General features: G+C 41.7%; 1 protein-coding gene across 5 annotated transcripts in view; it reads left to right on the forward strand.

Moving 5' to 3' along the window:
* Nucleotides 1-4,420: 4,420 nt before the first annotated feature.
* Nucleotides 4,421-15,815, forward strand: part of ZHX1 (zinc fingers and homeoboxes 1) — a 40,865-nt gene continuing 29,470 nt past the window's right edge. For 4 of the 5 annotated variants that reach the window (XR_009460633.1, XR_001372962.3, XR_002092885.2 and 1 more), the window contains exons 1-2: nt 4,421-4,686; nt 5,714-5,863. The gene's annotated coding sequence lies outside the window, so the exon portion shown is untranslated. The remainder of the gene's footprint in view (nt 4,687-5,713; nt 5,864-15,815) is intronic. The other variant, XM_014603862.3, reaches the window with a different exon arrangement.

The following is a 15,815-nucleotide window of genomic DNA, read 5'->3' on the forward strand; positions in this document are numbered from 1 at the left end:
TGCAGTTGAGCAGAATTTTATTTCCCTGCTGGTGGGATGTCTGCAACATCTTGAGTAGCTTTCACAGTTGTCTTTAGACAATTGCATATATTTCTGAGATAAGGTTTAGTATTTTCAGTATGACTTATCTTTATTCAACTGTTCTAAAATGCCAACTTCATTACACACAATGGAAAGTTTCAGCTCCAAAAGATGGCACTTATCAGTGCTATAAGCAACTGAAAATTGAAACAATTTACTATAAACCAACTAAAGTAGCAGCTAAATTAATTTTGTAGTGAATCAGACAGGAATTACATTTTTGTCTTATATAGATTGAGTACATTGCTGGAGATGAATACAAACATCTACATGGATACTAAGAAGGTTCCACTGGCTGAAAAGTAGAGCAAGATACTGCTGACAAACTATATTGTTGGAAACAAGCTTGTGCATAAAGGGAGGGGGGGGGAGAGATCAGATAACTATCTCATTCTCTTTTGTGTTTTATTAAAAAAAAACAACAAAAAAACACTCATTTGCTTGAAGTTAGGCATTATGTAACTGATGAGTAGTAGCATAGAGCCATATGCAGTAAGGAGCAAAGTACAGTTGTGTTTGAAAGCCGATGTATTCTTTCAGGAGTCTGACTGCATAATTCATGTGTGTTTAAGGGGGTGGTAGTGTTTTTTTCCTCCCCTCCAGTTTAGAGAGAAATCTGTTTTTAAGGGACAACAGGGTTTGTTTTGTTTTTGGTTTTTTTGTTGTTGTTTTTTTTGTTTTTTATCTTTTGGGGGTTTTTAAGCCATACACTTCTTATCACAGCTACTGTTTGTTAAGCTTCTGCATGTTGCTAAATTTAAAATTGCATCACACCTGATTTCTTTCTTCAATACTCTAACCTCAGGATATTTTAGTCTTAATTCAAGACTGAAAAGCAGGTATGTCATTCTTCAACCATTTTAAGTAACAACTTCATTCAAATACTTTTTATTCTTCTGTATCAAGTTTCTGTCAAAAATGGACACATGAGAGGAAGAAATAAAAACTAAGTGTGGTGCACCTAATTCTCTATTCTTCACTGCTCGATGTTCGCAAGTCTGTTACTGTCACAGGTGTTGACAGGTATCATGGAGGTCACTACTGAAGTCTTGTTCCTTTATCAGGCTAAAGAAAAAATTAAAAGTCCTATTTTGAAGGACCAAAAATGATAATACAATGGGAAACAAAAAGCTGGACGACAACAAGGAAAGAACTTGGGAAGCACAAGAAGAGTGTGTGTGCTTCAGAAGCATCTGTATATGCTTTACAGCTGCTTTCCTCCTATATTACAACCAGGTTAAGGCCCCCTTCCTGTATAACTGGAAGTGGTCCAGTGATGTTGCAGCTCTAAGACCTAAGCCTTGTGCTTCAGCTCAGGCTTTTGTAAAGTCATGCATCTACAAAGTCAGGAACATGAGTAGTCTGAGGTACTCAGTGGGCGCATCTACATGTGCCCCTGACTGCACAGTGCCCACGATACTGCATAGTCCAAGTGATGCACAGATTATTTTCAACCCTACTGTTCAGTAGTGGCAGCATCATGGTTAGTGCCTACTGATGCTATGTTGCCATAGTGACCAGCTATGTTGCCGTAGCATCTCACGTAGATGTGCCCAGTGGGTGCTAGCTAGCCAGTTTAGCATTTTTGCAAGCTCCTTCAGTCTTCCAGTAACCTATTTCTACAACTACATCTGTACAAGTACCTCTACTTGCTTGGTCCCTGAACCAGAGTGAATAATGTTACCTGCCTTCTGCAAGCAACTAGAAAAGGCATGCCTATCCACAAAGGAGTATTTTAGGATGGCATAACAGGTTGCTGGAAGTCGACTCAGTATAAACATGTATACTTCCTGTGGTAGCAAGCTTTCCAAGGGATTGGAGCACAACAGTCAGAGCATCCCAAAGTCTCAAACGCACATCTTTAATTTTCTTTGATCACTCTATAGTACATTGGAACAAAATGTTGCCCAGATGACACTTCAGTTGGGCTGGTTTGCATAGCTAATAGGAGTAACAATTGCATTGCAACAGCTTATGATGTTTGGTACTTTGAAGCTGGTATCATTGTTGCTTTTTTCCTGCACTGTGGGCACACCTACACACATTCATTAATGCTCTGTAATTATGGTGCATTAACTTTAGCACCTGACTAAAGTTAATGTGCCATAATCAGTGCTACTGTGCCTTAGCACCAGTGCACGCTTTTTAAGTGATGCTAATGTACAGTAGACTATCTATTTCTACTGTGTATTGGCACATTTTTTCATGCCATGCTAATGTGCGGTAGAATTAGTCCACTGCACCTCTAGCATCTCAGGTAGATGCGCCCACTGATATCTGTAAATAAGGGAAAATCCAATTTACAAGTAGCATGAAAATAATGTACAGGAAATGATGTACTAGAAACAATGTTATGTAAATGTTTCCCCTTAAGAGGCTAGGGCCCCCAGAGCCCAGGTGCAGGGTCTGCTTCATAACCAAAAGAAAAAGATCTTCATAATTAGGTGCAAGAAGTCTTTCTTTAAAAAAAAAAAATGTTAATAGATCTTAATAGTCCTGCATAAAGAATGGAAGATGGCTTGCCCTAAGTTCCTGTGACCTCTTCATAAGTATCTTTACTGAGGAGGAAAATTAAAAGGAGTGATTAATACCAATAATTGGCACATCATCCTGAGAAATGGAAAAGAAGTGCAGTAAAAATAATGAAAAAGGTTAAAATATATAAGAAAGGCTCATGCAGATGCATGCATAGATAACTGCAAATTGAAATGCTAACTGGAGATCCCCAGGGCATGAAGTAAAGGGGACTGAAACTGACTCCTATAAACCCTTTCTTTTATTTTTGGCTGCTTCATTCTTTTATCTATGCTGTTTCATCAGTGGATCGGGGAGAAGAAACCACAATTAGCCCCTGCTTTGGGGGTTCTAGGCTATATATCAAATCCTCTTGGTTTCTCACTAGATGACAGCTACCAAATTCCACAGCTGACCCATTTATATGAATAGAGAGAAGCTGCTAGCAGAAAAATAGCAAATAAGGAATGTTCACCTCCTAAGAAATAACTTTTGTGAAAACAATTCTTGCTGCCATCAGATTGATTTTTTTTTTCAAGTGAAAAAGTAGAAGTTAGGCAAAGACAGACGTTATTTTTAATTACTTATGAAAGTTAGTGTTGGGTAACAGTTTACGGTTTACTCCCAGTTCCACGATGAAGAATGTGTCAGTGTCTCTAGGCAGACCAGGTTCTTTGGGTAGATGTGATACCTTTTAGACCAACTAAATAGTTGGAAAATGTTCTTTGCAAGTTTTGGGGTACAAACACCCTTCTTCCTCTTGGCTGGAGTGTTTTCTTCCTACATATTGCCTTTAAGATTGCCTCCAGACCTTGATGACCCTGAGATGATCACGCAAGATGTAGGTCCAGCGAGGCCAGGGGTGGGCACGATGCAGCCCACCAGGCCATTCTATCTGGCCCGTGGGGCCCCTAAAAAATTTAGAAAATTATTTACCTGCCCCTGAGCTGCCTGTCATGCAGCCCTGGATGGCTTGCCAAAACGCAGTAAGCAGCCCTCCACCCAAAATAATTGTCCGCCCCAAGCTAGGTCCTAAGCATTTTTTTCCCCTAAAGTGTTTATAAAGCACTTGTACTGCAGCTCACTGCGCCTGTTTGCCAGCCAGGAACTGGAATGGGCTCCTCTGCGCGTTGCTGGGCTTTCGGTGGTAGCAGGACATGGGCAGACAAGGTTCTTTGAGCAGATGTGATATTTTTATCAGACCAAATAAACAGGTGAGAAAATTGTTCTTTGCAAGCTTTCGGGTGCAATTGCCTTTCTTCAGGTATCGAAAGTCTGCCAAGGAATGAGAGAAGTGAAAGCGTGGCAGAGACGCAGGTTGCAGCTGTATTGGTCTAGAGGAAAAGCCAATCGGGACTGGTGGTAGAGATAGCATCTTTTATTTGACCGACAAGATTTTTGCCAAAAAAAAAAAGGCAGGATTTCGTCTTTCCCCTTCCCTGCTTTACCTTTCGTTTCCCTAATTTCTACTTTCCATTCTCCCTCGCATCCCTCCAGCCCTCTCGCTTCCCTCAGACCAGCAGATGCCTGGAGACGGGCAAAGCTTGCTAAGAAGTTTTCCCACCTCCGCCCACAGCACCGCACCTGCGTACCTGGACCCCAGGAGCGGCGGCGGCGGCGGCGGGGCTGGCAGCGCCGGTGCACTTCCCGCGCCCGCCGGGGGATCCCGCAGCGGGAGCGGGTCCGGCTCGGGCCAATCGCGGAGCAGCCGTGTGTTGTGCCCGCTTTACAAATGGTGGGAACCGGCTTCACAGGGAGGGGAGGAGGATGCCTTTGCACGGCCCAGCAGCTCCTCCCCTTGCACACATACACACACACACGCACGCACACACGGGTGCTCCCCTCCTTCCCGCACTGCCAGGGCAGCAGCAAGCTGCGCATCCCAGGCGAGGGGGAGCCCAGCTGCCACCTGCGCGCGCCTGGGAGGAGGGGGGGATGCTTGTCCAGGGCTGCCCAAGTTCAAAGTTCACAGTTCACTTACCCCCCTCCCAAAAAAAAGTGCAGTAGTTTTTGCAATGCAAGATGGCGACGAGGCAGTGAGAGGAGGAGGAGGCACAGACACAGCTGAGGGGGAGGCAGCAGCGCGGCGAGGTAGGGATGTGGCTCTTCCTCGCCGGCGGGGGGTCCCCTCCATCCCCTCCCCGCGGGCATCCCTCTCCTCCCACCGCTTCTCCCGCTGCAGCCTGTGCAGGGCTCTCCCCCTGCAATGTGTGCTCTGCTCCCTGGAAATATGGAGGAAAGGTTTGGGGGGGGGAGGGAGAGTGCACAGCTCCCCTCCACTTCAGGATCAGTGCTTAGTTGTGGGGGAAGGTACCGAAAAGAAAAGGCAGCCCAGGCCAGGCCAGGGCAAGTGGGGCAGGGACAAGCCCTGGGCAGCGCTGCCCCCAGAGAGGGGCGAGGGGCTGCGCCTTCACCCTCCCTGGTAGACACAACGGGGTTTGGAGGTGGGAGGGTTGCCCGTGTGTTTCTCCCCACCCTTCGCCTCCCTTTTGTTCGCCTGCAGCTGATGAGCTGTGGTTGTTCCCCTTGCCGTGGTGCAGGGAAGGCCCTACGTGTCTGGGGGTGCTGGGGGCTCTGGATTGGGGCGGGAGCGAAGCACCGATTGCAACTTTGAAAGGGGGGGCCCTGAGGTCTTCTCTCCAATTCAGATGATTCCTTTTGCAAAAAATGTGAAGTCTCTTCAGGGGATGCTGCAAACCCCTTGGTGTGAGGGGAGGAGGTTGTTGTTAAAGATTAGGGTCAAAAGTAGTGGTGATGAGGAATAAAGGGCTTTTTTTTTTTTCTCCTCACCCCCACCTCCAGCTGTGAAGCGAGGAGCTCGGGTATGTCTTTGGTTCTCACAAACAGGATGGAGGAAAATGGGACTGGTCAGATAGAAAGAACTTTCTTTTCTCTTGATTTGAGAGACCCAGTGTTTGACAGGGTGAAGGGCTTCCTTTTGAGGGCTTGACACTTCAACTTGTGGCCAAGGGATCAGGCGGTAGTAGATTTAGAGCTTCCTTGCATCATCTTAACACTCGCCTCACATTCTATTGTTTGAAGAGACTGGACACAATGTTTGTGGGCAGAGTTTTTGAACATGTCATTTTACTTTCTCTTCCCTCCCCCCCTGCGGCAGATACCCAGGGCTGCGTGCTGCTGCTCCACTCTCCCCCGGATCAGGATGTACAGCACTGGAGAGCCAAAGCATTGCCCATAAAGCACATAATTGGAAAGGGCTCTGGGCCTCTGCCCCAGTCAGAACACCTGCAATAGTGAACACTAACTGGTAGGTACCTGCACTTCCTCTCTGAGTACTTTACCTTTCCAAGAGGGTGAATATTCACCTGGATGATGGAGCAATGAATGCCGTTTAAAGAAAAGCCATTTGGGATATAAATGGTTTTGCAAGCAAAAATAAATAGCTACGTTTAAAGGTAGTGATAGTATACAGAGAGCATGTTGGAAGTATCGAGAGAGTATGTATCACTTTTATCGTTCAAATGAATTCCATTACAGGAGCTGTGAAATTAAATCTAAATCTTCCTTTAAAGGGGGCAGGAAGAGGAATGTAGAAATCACACTGGTAGTGGAGAGGCATAGTTTGTTTTATTTAGAAGGATTCAACAGCATCTAAAATGGCAAAAAAATCTTTTTTTTTTAAAAAAAGCAGGCCAATAGACTAATAAAGCCAGAAGAGTCTGTTATGCTCAGACGTCTGACCTCCTGGGTAACACAGGCCAGGGGACTTCCCTGAACTACAGTCTGTTTCAGGAGTGTCAAAGATACAGGCTGCAGGCTGGCTCTGGCCCGTGGAGCCACATCTGATCCCCAGTACTGGCCCCACACAGAAATGGTCCTGGACCTTCCTCCACCACATGTCAGATCCAGCACCTACGATGACTGCTCTGGGTAGTCTGGGACTGCATCACTCCAGCAGCTGCTCCAATACTCGGGGTATCTGGCCCAGACTGGCTGAATCAGGTGCAGCATGCGTATCGCACCCGGTTCAGCCAGCATGGGTGCCACATGCGGCACAGTCCCAGAACAGCCAAAGCAAGTGCCCGTGGGGCCAAATGGGTTTGACACCCCTGATCTATTGAAATGAACGTATGTCCTTGAGGGGAAAAAAATAGTCTTGATTTCTAAACGTGCCGTAACTCGTTGTAAGTTGTTCAGTGGTTAATTTTTCATAGATTTCATAGACATTAGGTCTGGAAGGGACCTTGTAAGACCATTGGGTCCAGCCCGCTCCCCAAGGGGCAGGAATTCAGCTAGGGTCAAAGGAACACAGCAAGATAAGCATCCAAATGTTTCTTAAAAGTGTCCAGAGAAGGTGCTTGCACCACCTCTGGGGGTAGTTTGTTCCAGGCCTTGGGGGCTCAGACAGTAAAGAAAAGAAGTTTTTCCTTATGTCCTAAAACAGTCTTGCAGGGGTTTGTGACCATTGGACCTTGTCATCCCTTGGGGTGCTCTGGTGAACAGATGTTCCCCCAGATTCTGATGTACACCCCTTATGAACATGTAGGCTGCCACCAGGTCACCCCTGAGCCTGCGCTTCTCCAGGCTGAAGAGTCCCGTAGCTCGTAGCCTCTCTTCATAAGGTTTGTTCTCTTGCCCTCTGATCATTTTCTCACTCTTAAGGCTTATTGGATGCTCATTTAATTATGTCTACGGTCTTTGTCTAACTCCAACTTCCATCTGTTGGATCCTGTTTAACCTGCACTGCTGGACTGAAGAGCCATGTACTATCAGATGTTTATGTTCCTCAGTAGGAGCTGATGAAGTTGCTTATTAATCTTTTCATTCACAATAAATTATGTTTTCCAGTCTTTTAATGAACTCATGACTGCTGAATCCTCTCCTGTTTTTCAATCTCTTTCTCCCATTGTGCACACTGGTTACCTTATGTCATTGGCGTTCTCACTGGCACCAAATCCATATGCAACATAACCTCCCTATGCCTGTGCATTAATTCCGCTGCTGGTATATCTAAGGACCATTAGTTACAGTATTGCAAAGTGGGTTCATGTTCAACTTAAGATCCCAGCCTCCCCCCCCCGGTCACTGCTTCGTATCATGTAAGCCAGTTCTCAGCTTTATTAGACTCAAGGCACCCCTTGAAAAATGCTGGCTCTTAGATTTCACTTGTTTTGGGAGTACGGAAAAATAACAGAGCAAATCTTTTGCTGCAAAGAACTCAGGAAGACCATAACAGGTCAAAATGTTTTTGGCACTATGGATTCCTGTTTGAAATCTCTGGGTTTATCTTGTGAATCATCTGTAGGTGTTTGTACACTTTAATAGTGCTATTATTGCGGCAACCCTGAAAGGATCTCACTGCACCCCAGGATGCCCCACGCCCTGGTTGAGAATCCTAAGTATTTAATACTTCCCCATATTCAAACATTACCAATAAGAACTTTTTATCCCAGGTCACTGTTAAAAATATAGAATAGTTCATGTCCAAGAACTAACTTTCATGGGCCCCACTGGCAACTTGGTCATCAGTTTTTGCTTTCTTATAATGCATTCTGAAACCTACTGGTCAGCCAGTTTTTAATCCATTTAAAGTGTGCCATATGAATTTTGTATTTTTCTATTTCCTTAATTAAAACTTTATATGGCATCAAGTCAAAAGCTTTACAGAAATCAGTTACTTCAGTGCTCCTACTTTTTTCAAACAAACTTACTGGTAATCTGATCAAAAATATTGTATTAGACACAATACCATCTCTTCCATACACCCATGTTGGCTGACTTTAGTTATAATAGCCTTCTTTAATTCTTTATCAGTCAGAGCTCAGAGTTAATGTCACATTCCCAGTCCTGTACTTTTTGGGCTGGCCCATTCACTATTTGAAAGTATTGCTCCAAGATTAGCTTTCCTCCAGTTCTCTCGCATTTCCACAGTGTTCCAAGATCTATTGAAAAACAGCATTAATGGGCCAGAGAGTCTCTTGACCAGGTCTTTTAAAAACTCTGTGCAGGTTGTCCAGATTTTCTGGTTTTAACGCATCCTTAGTAGCTGCTCTTCAAAATCCTCCTTAATTGCTTTTGGACTACAGAGGATTTCATCATATGATATGTATACCTCATCTGGATTTTGTCCAATCACGGAACAGAAACACTTACTGAGTATTTATTCTCCCTTTTCTGTTCTGTAATTGAAATGTCAATCTAGCCATCAGTACTTTAAAACAAAAGTTTTCCTCTTTGGCTCCTTCTGTTTCTTTTGTCATATTTTGGCAGTTCCTAGTTTTTGCCTTATATTTGCTACGATTGACTTCCCATTTCTTCCATTCATTTTATTTGTTTCTAGTTTTTTTTTTTAATAAAATGTTTATAGTTGTTTTCACCTCTAAACTAGGTTGCATCTGTAAGCAGTATGGCCTTCTTTGTGGCTTAAGGGGCACTTAGTGAAATGTTCTTAAACATTTCTTGGTTATCATTAATATTTTGAATTCTTTCTCCTGACTGGTTAGACTCATAATTATTTTAAAACTGTGTGAAATTGGCCCTTTTAAAGTACCAGGCTGTATTATGTGCACCTGTGTATTACTGGTTAAGACTTTACATTTTATCGTGCAAACAGAATAATCAAGTCATGATCACTTGTATTCAAGCCACAGCTAATTTCTTTTTTTCTTTGATCAGTTCATTGTTATCTGTCGAGATGAGGTTCTATCACAGAATTCCCTCCTGTTGGGTACAAGACTTCTGTGCTATAAAATTATCATCTATAATTTTTTAGAAATTCTGTGAATTGTTGAGTTACCAACAGTCTGAGACTTCTGCCATACATCACTCAGCTTGACGTTCCCCTTGATAACACTGCTTTTTTCCTATGAATTGTAGATAACCTGTTTCTTAAGCAGCTATCTTGTTCTCTAATGTATTTTGGTGGTCTGTGGCAGACATGATGTGTTTCATCTATTAGGAAGCTGATCCGAAAGCATTCAGGATCATTTACTTTCAAGTTGTCAGTGGGCACATCTGCATGTGCCCCTACCGTGCCATTGTTACTGTGCTGTGGCGGCAGCATACGGTTATTTTTAGCTGCTGCGTCTGTCTAGTGACATGCTATAGCAAGGGAGCCCATTGCTACAGCGATGTAGCTGCAGTATCATGGTTTGTGCCCACTGATGCTACGTCGCTGTAGCGCATTGCTACAGCAACGTAGCGTCTCGTATAGACTCACCCAGTGACTTGGAAACAGGTAATGTCATTTTGATGCAGAAGTCCACCCCTTATCTTCTGTCCATTCAACCTGTCCAAAACAGCTTATAACTATTGATTATTTTTTTTAACATTGCAGTCAGTAGAGTCTTGCCCATTAGGTTCCAGTAATATCTACTATATTGAATTTATGTTCATAAATGAGCAATTCCACTTCCTTTTGCTTTTAGCCAGGCTCCTATCATTAGCACATAAGCAATTAAATAATTTCTTCTCTTCATATCCTGTCCTTAGACTTGCTCCCCTTCTGCTGAACTGAAAATCACCTGAACTTGCAGGCCCCCTTTCCTCACAGAAGCTGGATTAATGCTATCAAACCCCAAATCCTACACCCTATCAAGTCAAACAACCTTGTGTCTTCTGTTTTCCTTTGTTCATGAGATAAGAAAAGTCTCCAAGAACTTAATTTGGACATTCCTCTCCTTTAAGCTCCCTGAAGTGGTCTGTAAAGCTATGAGAGATCCCATGGTATGGTGTCATTTGCATCAATATATGCACCACCAGCATCAGATCCTTGTGCATCAACTTCATAAGTTTATCCAGTCTAGTGATGTGCCATGTCTTGGCTTCGGGGAGACAGGACACCATCCAGGTTGCTGTCAGGTTCCTTATTTATAAATGTTGGGCTGAACAGCCATCTGCTGGTGTATGCCATACACCTTTCCATTCCATTTGACCAGCTGGATCTCCAGAGATGGTCTTCCACCATTTTAGATCTCTGGTTTATTGGAAAATTGTCGCCAACTGGAATTTGACTAAAAACTAGTAAAATCCAATTAAACAGTTTGGTTTTATGGAGGCAGAGACTGACGTGTGAGGCACAGCACTCCCAGCATTTGTTAGAAATACAACAGCATCACACTATCTTGTGGGAACCAGAAAGCTAGTCACCAACAAAAGGGGAACCAAAATGCTTAGGTGGGGAGAAGTGGCCAAAAGGAGTATTCTATGAAAGTGTATTTTATAACCCTGTATATCTTTTCAATCTATCAGGTGGGATTGGTGATACAGGGAAAGGCTTTTTTTAATATGAATTTAGTTTTGCCAACATCTCCCTTTAAAGTTTGACCTCCAGTTGCTGAATGTGCCTGTCTAAAATGTGAAGCAATAGAACTGTAAATCTTACACTCTTTACCAGTCAGGTTTCCCTCGGAGAGTCTTCTCACCTATTTTTTATGTTGAAATAAAATGTAAAAAGGACTGCAGCGTGGCTAAGAGCAGCACTGAGTACACTATGCTTCACCTCAAAAAAAGCTGACTTCTGATATTGTATAAATTCATCAGTAAAAGTGTTTGGTTTAATTCAGTCTCATGTTCATGTAGCAAAGTGGCACCAAGCAGAGACCAGTCGCACACGTGATCCACGTCTGCTGATGTCAGAAGGAGTTGAGGGTGTTGCTGTACAGATCCACAGTTGTAGTCATGGTTCAGACAAGTCTCAGGGCTTAGAGCAGAGAAGGAAGTGTCAGGCCTTGTGGGTTTAGCAACTTGACATTCACAGCACCTTTCTTCACTTTTTGGCATAGCCAGCATTACTCAAGTACAGATGAGACCTTAATCAGGGCAGAGACAAACTTTGCATTTGAAACTTCCATCATGATGGAAGTGCCCCACAGTCAATGCTCTGAATCTTGCCCTTTACAGGCTGTAACTAATTAAACACCTAGCAAATGTCAGTAAGAGTACAGTTTACAACTAAAACCTTAACATTAGGATCTTGTGGGGGTGTTTTTATTGTTTTTATTGTTGGTTTAGAACTTGTATCCTTGTTTTCACTATTTGTTCATATTATCGGTTTGAATTTGTATTGCTGTTTCAGCTCCCTAAAGTGCTAAGAGCTTCACAGAAGTATAGAGATGAGATTCATGCCCCAAAGAACTTGCTAGATAAGACCCTCTTCCAGAGGTCATGTGCACAGACACAAGGAACCTGTCTATGTTCATCCTCTCCTAGGACTGGGGCATAACTGCATTAGGTCCAGCAGTGTTTGCAGGATTGGATATTCAAGGTCAACAGCTCAGGAGGGCTCTACCCAGACAGAGTTTCAGTATGCAGTCACTGGGGCTTCCTGAGGTCCAGAGGATTGTCACTCATGGACCATTTTCCAGCATTAGGTCTTATGTGATGCATCTGTTTAAAGCATGTGTTTGTCTGTCTGTTTGTCTTTATGTGTATAAAGATGCCCTACAAAGGGGAAAAATGTGCAGGAGGGTTTTTTGAGACATAGATGGCCTGATTATCCAGTTTTCACTAGCTTGTTGCCTCGGCTATCTTATTTCACCTGGTCTTAGCTGAAGGATGTCATGGATGACTAGAGAGCTGGGGAGGTTTAAATATGATGCAGAATTGAAATCTGAGCAATTTTAGAAGGAAAGAGACTTTCAATTAAGCTATTTAAAACTTGGAGAGAGGTTGTATTTTTTTTTTATTTTTTTTTTTAGTTAACAAGCTCTAATTAAACTCACATTCCTGACAAACTTTCTTCCCTCCATTCTCCAGTCCTTTGAGTCCTTCAGACAGAACAAGGAAAATGAGGCCTGAGTAATATGCCTGGCATTTCTATTTTTAATAAGAATAATTTAAGATTTAAGAAGTCTTTTTCAATCAAAACCAACAAACAAACCCAGTCCTACCCCTCAGGCATTCTTCACAGATGATAATAAAGCAAAATTGCCATACCCCTTCCCCCCCTCCTCCGTGGCCGTCGCCTTTAACATTTTCCAAATATTTTTTTTTAATACTTTTAGGCCTGTTTATATGTTAATATCTGTATATATTTTAATATCTTTGGGCCTGTTTCAGCTGAAGCTATCTGTGATCTGCTGCAGTGGGGAGATGTAGGTGCATACAGCTCTTATATTGTGGAATAAGGAATGTTTAGTACTTATCATTCGGGGACAGTCTGTCTGGGGACCTGTAAGCACTTAAGTCCCAATGCTGCTGGGTACCCACTGCCTCAGTGCAGAAGCTCATTGGAGAATGGGGTCCCTAGCCTAGGCTAACCTGTGTGTGCTGTTTTGCAGGAAAAAAAATCAGAAACTTCTAGCCAGAGCACCAAAATGAAAAGCTCATTCAGCCATTTTACTTGAAAATATTTGTCCCTCCAAAGCAATATTAAAATGAAAATGTTTGCTTCATCTTCATCGTACACAATAATTTCCACTAATGGAGTTGATACGTCTAACAGTATCCAGTAGAGGCGGGTTTCTGTGAAATATAAATAGCAGAATTCAGTGTGCAAGTGGAAGCCATGGGAGTTGCAAAGTCATTTGGATATTTGTTTTTATTAACTCACTCAGTGCCTAGGGGAGAACAGAGTCCATCTTAAAAGTTTGCCTTTGTCCTACATTCGGTTTTGGTATTTAATGTATAAATGAAGGAAGAGAGAAATCTTTATTTTTAATGCTTCATGATGCCTCAAAGCAGTGGTTGCTGGTTGTGTGCTGCCTTTCCCAATGGAGGATTCAAACAAAAGAACAATAATTTCAGACTCCTCCTTCAGTTTCCAAGAAAACCTGAATTGTGCAGGGATATGCAAATAGCTCTGAATTTTAAAAGCAGGATTCCCCCCCCCCCTTCAAATTATGTATTGATTGCATACCAAATAGCACTTCTGTAGCACGCAGTTTAAAGAAACGTAGACTAGCATTCATTTGATTTTAATCCTTTTCTTAAAAAGTGGAGTCTATTCCCATAAACCAGGCTTGCAAAATCTTCATGAACATTTATTAATCTAGGCACAAAATATTCTCACCCACCCTTAGCTTGATGGTGGTGATAAAGCTAATATTGTACTTGGCTGTCAAGAAAAATTACTCGCCCCAGGCAAGTGAGCCAGTAAAATTTTGCAAGGCTGCCTTCAACAACAGATGCATCTTATTCTCAGGAGGTTCCCACAGTCTGCCTATTTTCTTATGCTAAACTTGGACACTCTCATAAGCATTCTCTTTGAGTACCACACCCCAGTCTCATCCTGAACTGATTTAACTTGTGTTAATTTAATAATGAGACTAGATTTCTCCGTCTTGCCTCTCCTTTTACAAACCATGTCACTGCTCCCCTGACAAAAAATTAAGCTGATACATCTGTGTGTAGACAATCCACATACATTCAAACTAAAGAGAATGATATATATCTGAGTAGTCCAAATTACCCTTTTTAGTCATGCTATACAAATAATCAAGTAAGAGACCTTGATTTAAATCATCTCTTTCAATCTTATTTTATATTTGTATTTTAATATGATTTCTTAAATACAGGATGATTTATCAGTGTTTGGTATAATGAAGTGCTTTTATCCTAATCACGAGATGTGCTATATCTATACAGCTTTATTTCGGCAATCTGATAGCTTTACGTAGATTTATTCCGATTCTTTTTTTTTTTTTTTTTTAACTTTCTGTTGTTATGCTGGAGAATGGTGAATGACGCATGTCTTATTTTCTAGATGATGATTAATTCTTTTAGTCATGATTTGTGTCAAACTACATTTGGATGGAAATGAGAAATCAATTAAAATGCATGAAAACAACTGTTAGAAATGTTCTTTCTTAAATAAAACTACCTTAAATGTGCTCAATGCATAAGAAAAACAGTAAGTTTATCAAAACATGTTTGGTATTTCAAACCAGCTAATGTATTAAGAGGAAGTTCTCGTTGTTGTCAGTGACTTGACTTCACTGTTCTGTGACATCAAACCCTTTAAGATTTTAGATCTAGTGGGTTTCACCAGCTCACGCTCCCTTGTTCATGTCTTTTAAGTGGAAAGTGAGCCCTCCTGCATTTTCAACTCCCAAGTGGTTTATCAACTTTGAATGACCTAGGCATTGCGCTGAACTAAGTCAAACTGAAATGAAAAACAATATTCTCTCTGCATCTACAAACAAGGCAACTGCTGTCAAAAGCTGGTTTAGCACTTAAAAATTCTGGTTCTAGATACATAGCCAGTGATTTACATTGGCTCAGCAGTTTGACTTTCTTTAATACCTAGGCAGTAAATATGTAGTGGTTGAATATTGGTTTTATTTGAATTATTTTAATAGCATGTAATAAATGTAGGCTTTAATACAGGTTACCATCATTTCAAATACATACATTTAAATGGGCTTTTAAAAAAGAGAGAGAGAGAGAGAAGTTCATTTTAAAAATCCAGGGATTTTTTAACATTTTTTTTTTTTTTTGTCCATCCGAGTTTTAACACAAAGGGCCTCTCACCCTCAAATAATCCATTAACATTTACCTGCTTAATAATAAGAGCTACATTTCAGCTATCAGCATTTAATTATGAAAATCAGCTGTATGTTTCTAGTGTGTATTTATATGGAATATGTCCTCAAAATGTAAAAGTGTGTCTTAATAAAACTGATTATTTTATTATTTTAGGTCTGATAATATAAAGCACAATGTTCAGTTTAGATGGAGTCAGGGACTTTGTAACCCAAGTAAGTTCCTCAAATTCTCTGGGAGGGAAAAGGGATCTTTGCATTTTTTTTAAACATTCTTCTCTTGCTTTCAGAGTGAGAGATGAAATGGTTTCTTCATAAACTCAAATCTGATTGAAATATTCTGGTGGTCTTTTCCTGGTCAAGTCAGTGGTATACTCTCTCTTGTCACTATCTGGGCCCTAAAATAGCAGGATACACAAGCAAATTGAAACTACCGACATAACTTGCAACACAATATTTAAAGGCAACATTGTCTTGTAATTTTAACTTAATATTTAGATTTTGTTGGGCGGGGGAGGTTAACTCATTGCTCTTTGAATATTTATGCTTAATATTTTTTTTTGTTTGTTTCACAAAGCTTTCCTGTGCACAGTTTGGAGGATTATTAGGCTAGTGCTTGAGAACCAGAAAGTGAAAACGATGTTTTCCCTGAAAAAATGAATGAAATAAAAGAATCCATGTAAATAACTGGAATAGAACTGCATTTCGGCGTCTTTCAGTTTTGCTTGTTTTGAAATGGTGGTTGGTAACGGAGGTAGTGCCCTTCTTTTGTTTGTG

This window comes from Alligator mississippiensis, chromosome 3, assembly GCF_030867095.1.
Source record: "Alligator mississippiensis isolate rAllMis1 chromosome 3, rAllMis1, whole genome shotgun sequence".
NCBI lineage: Eukaryota > Metazoa > Chordata > Crocodylia > Alligatoridae > Alligator > Alligator mississippiensis.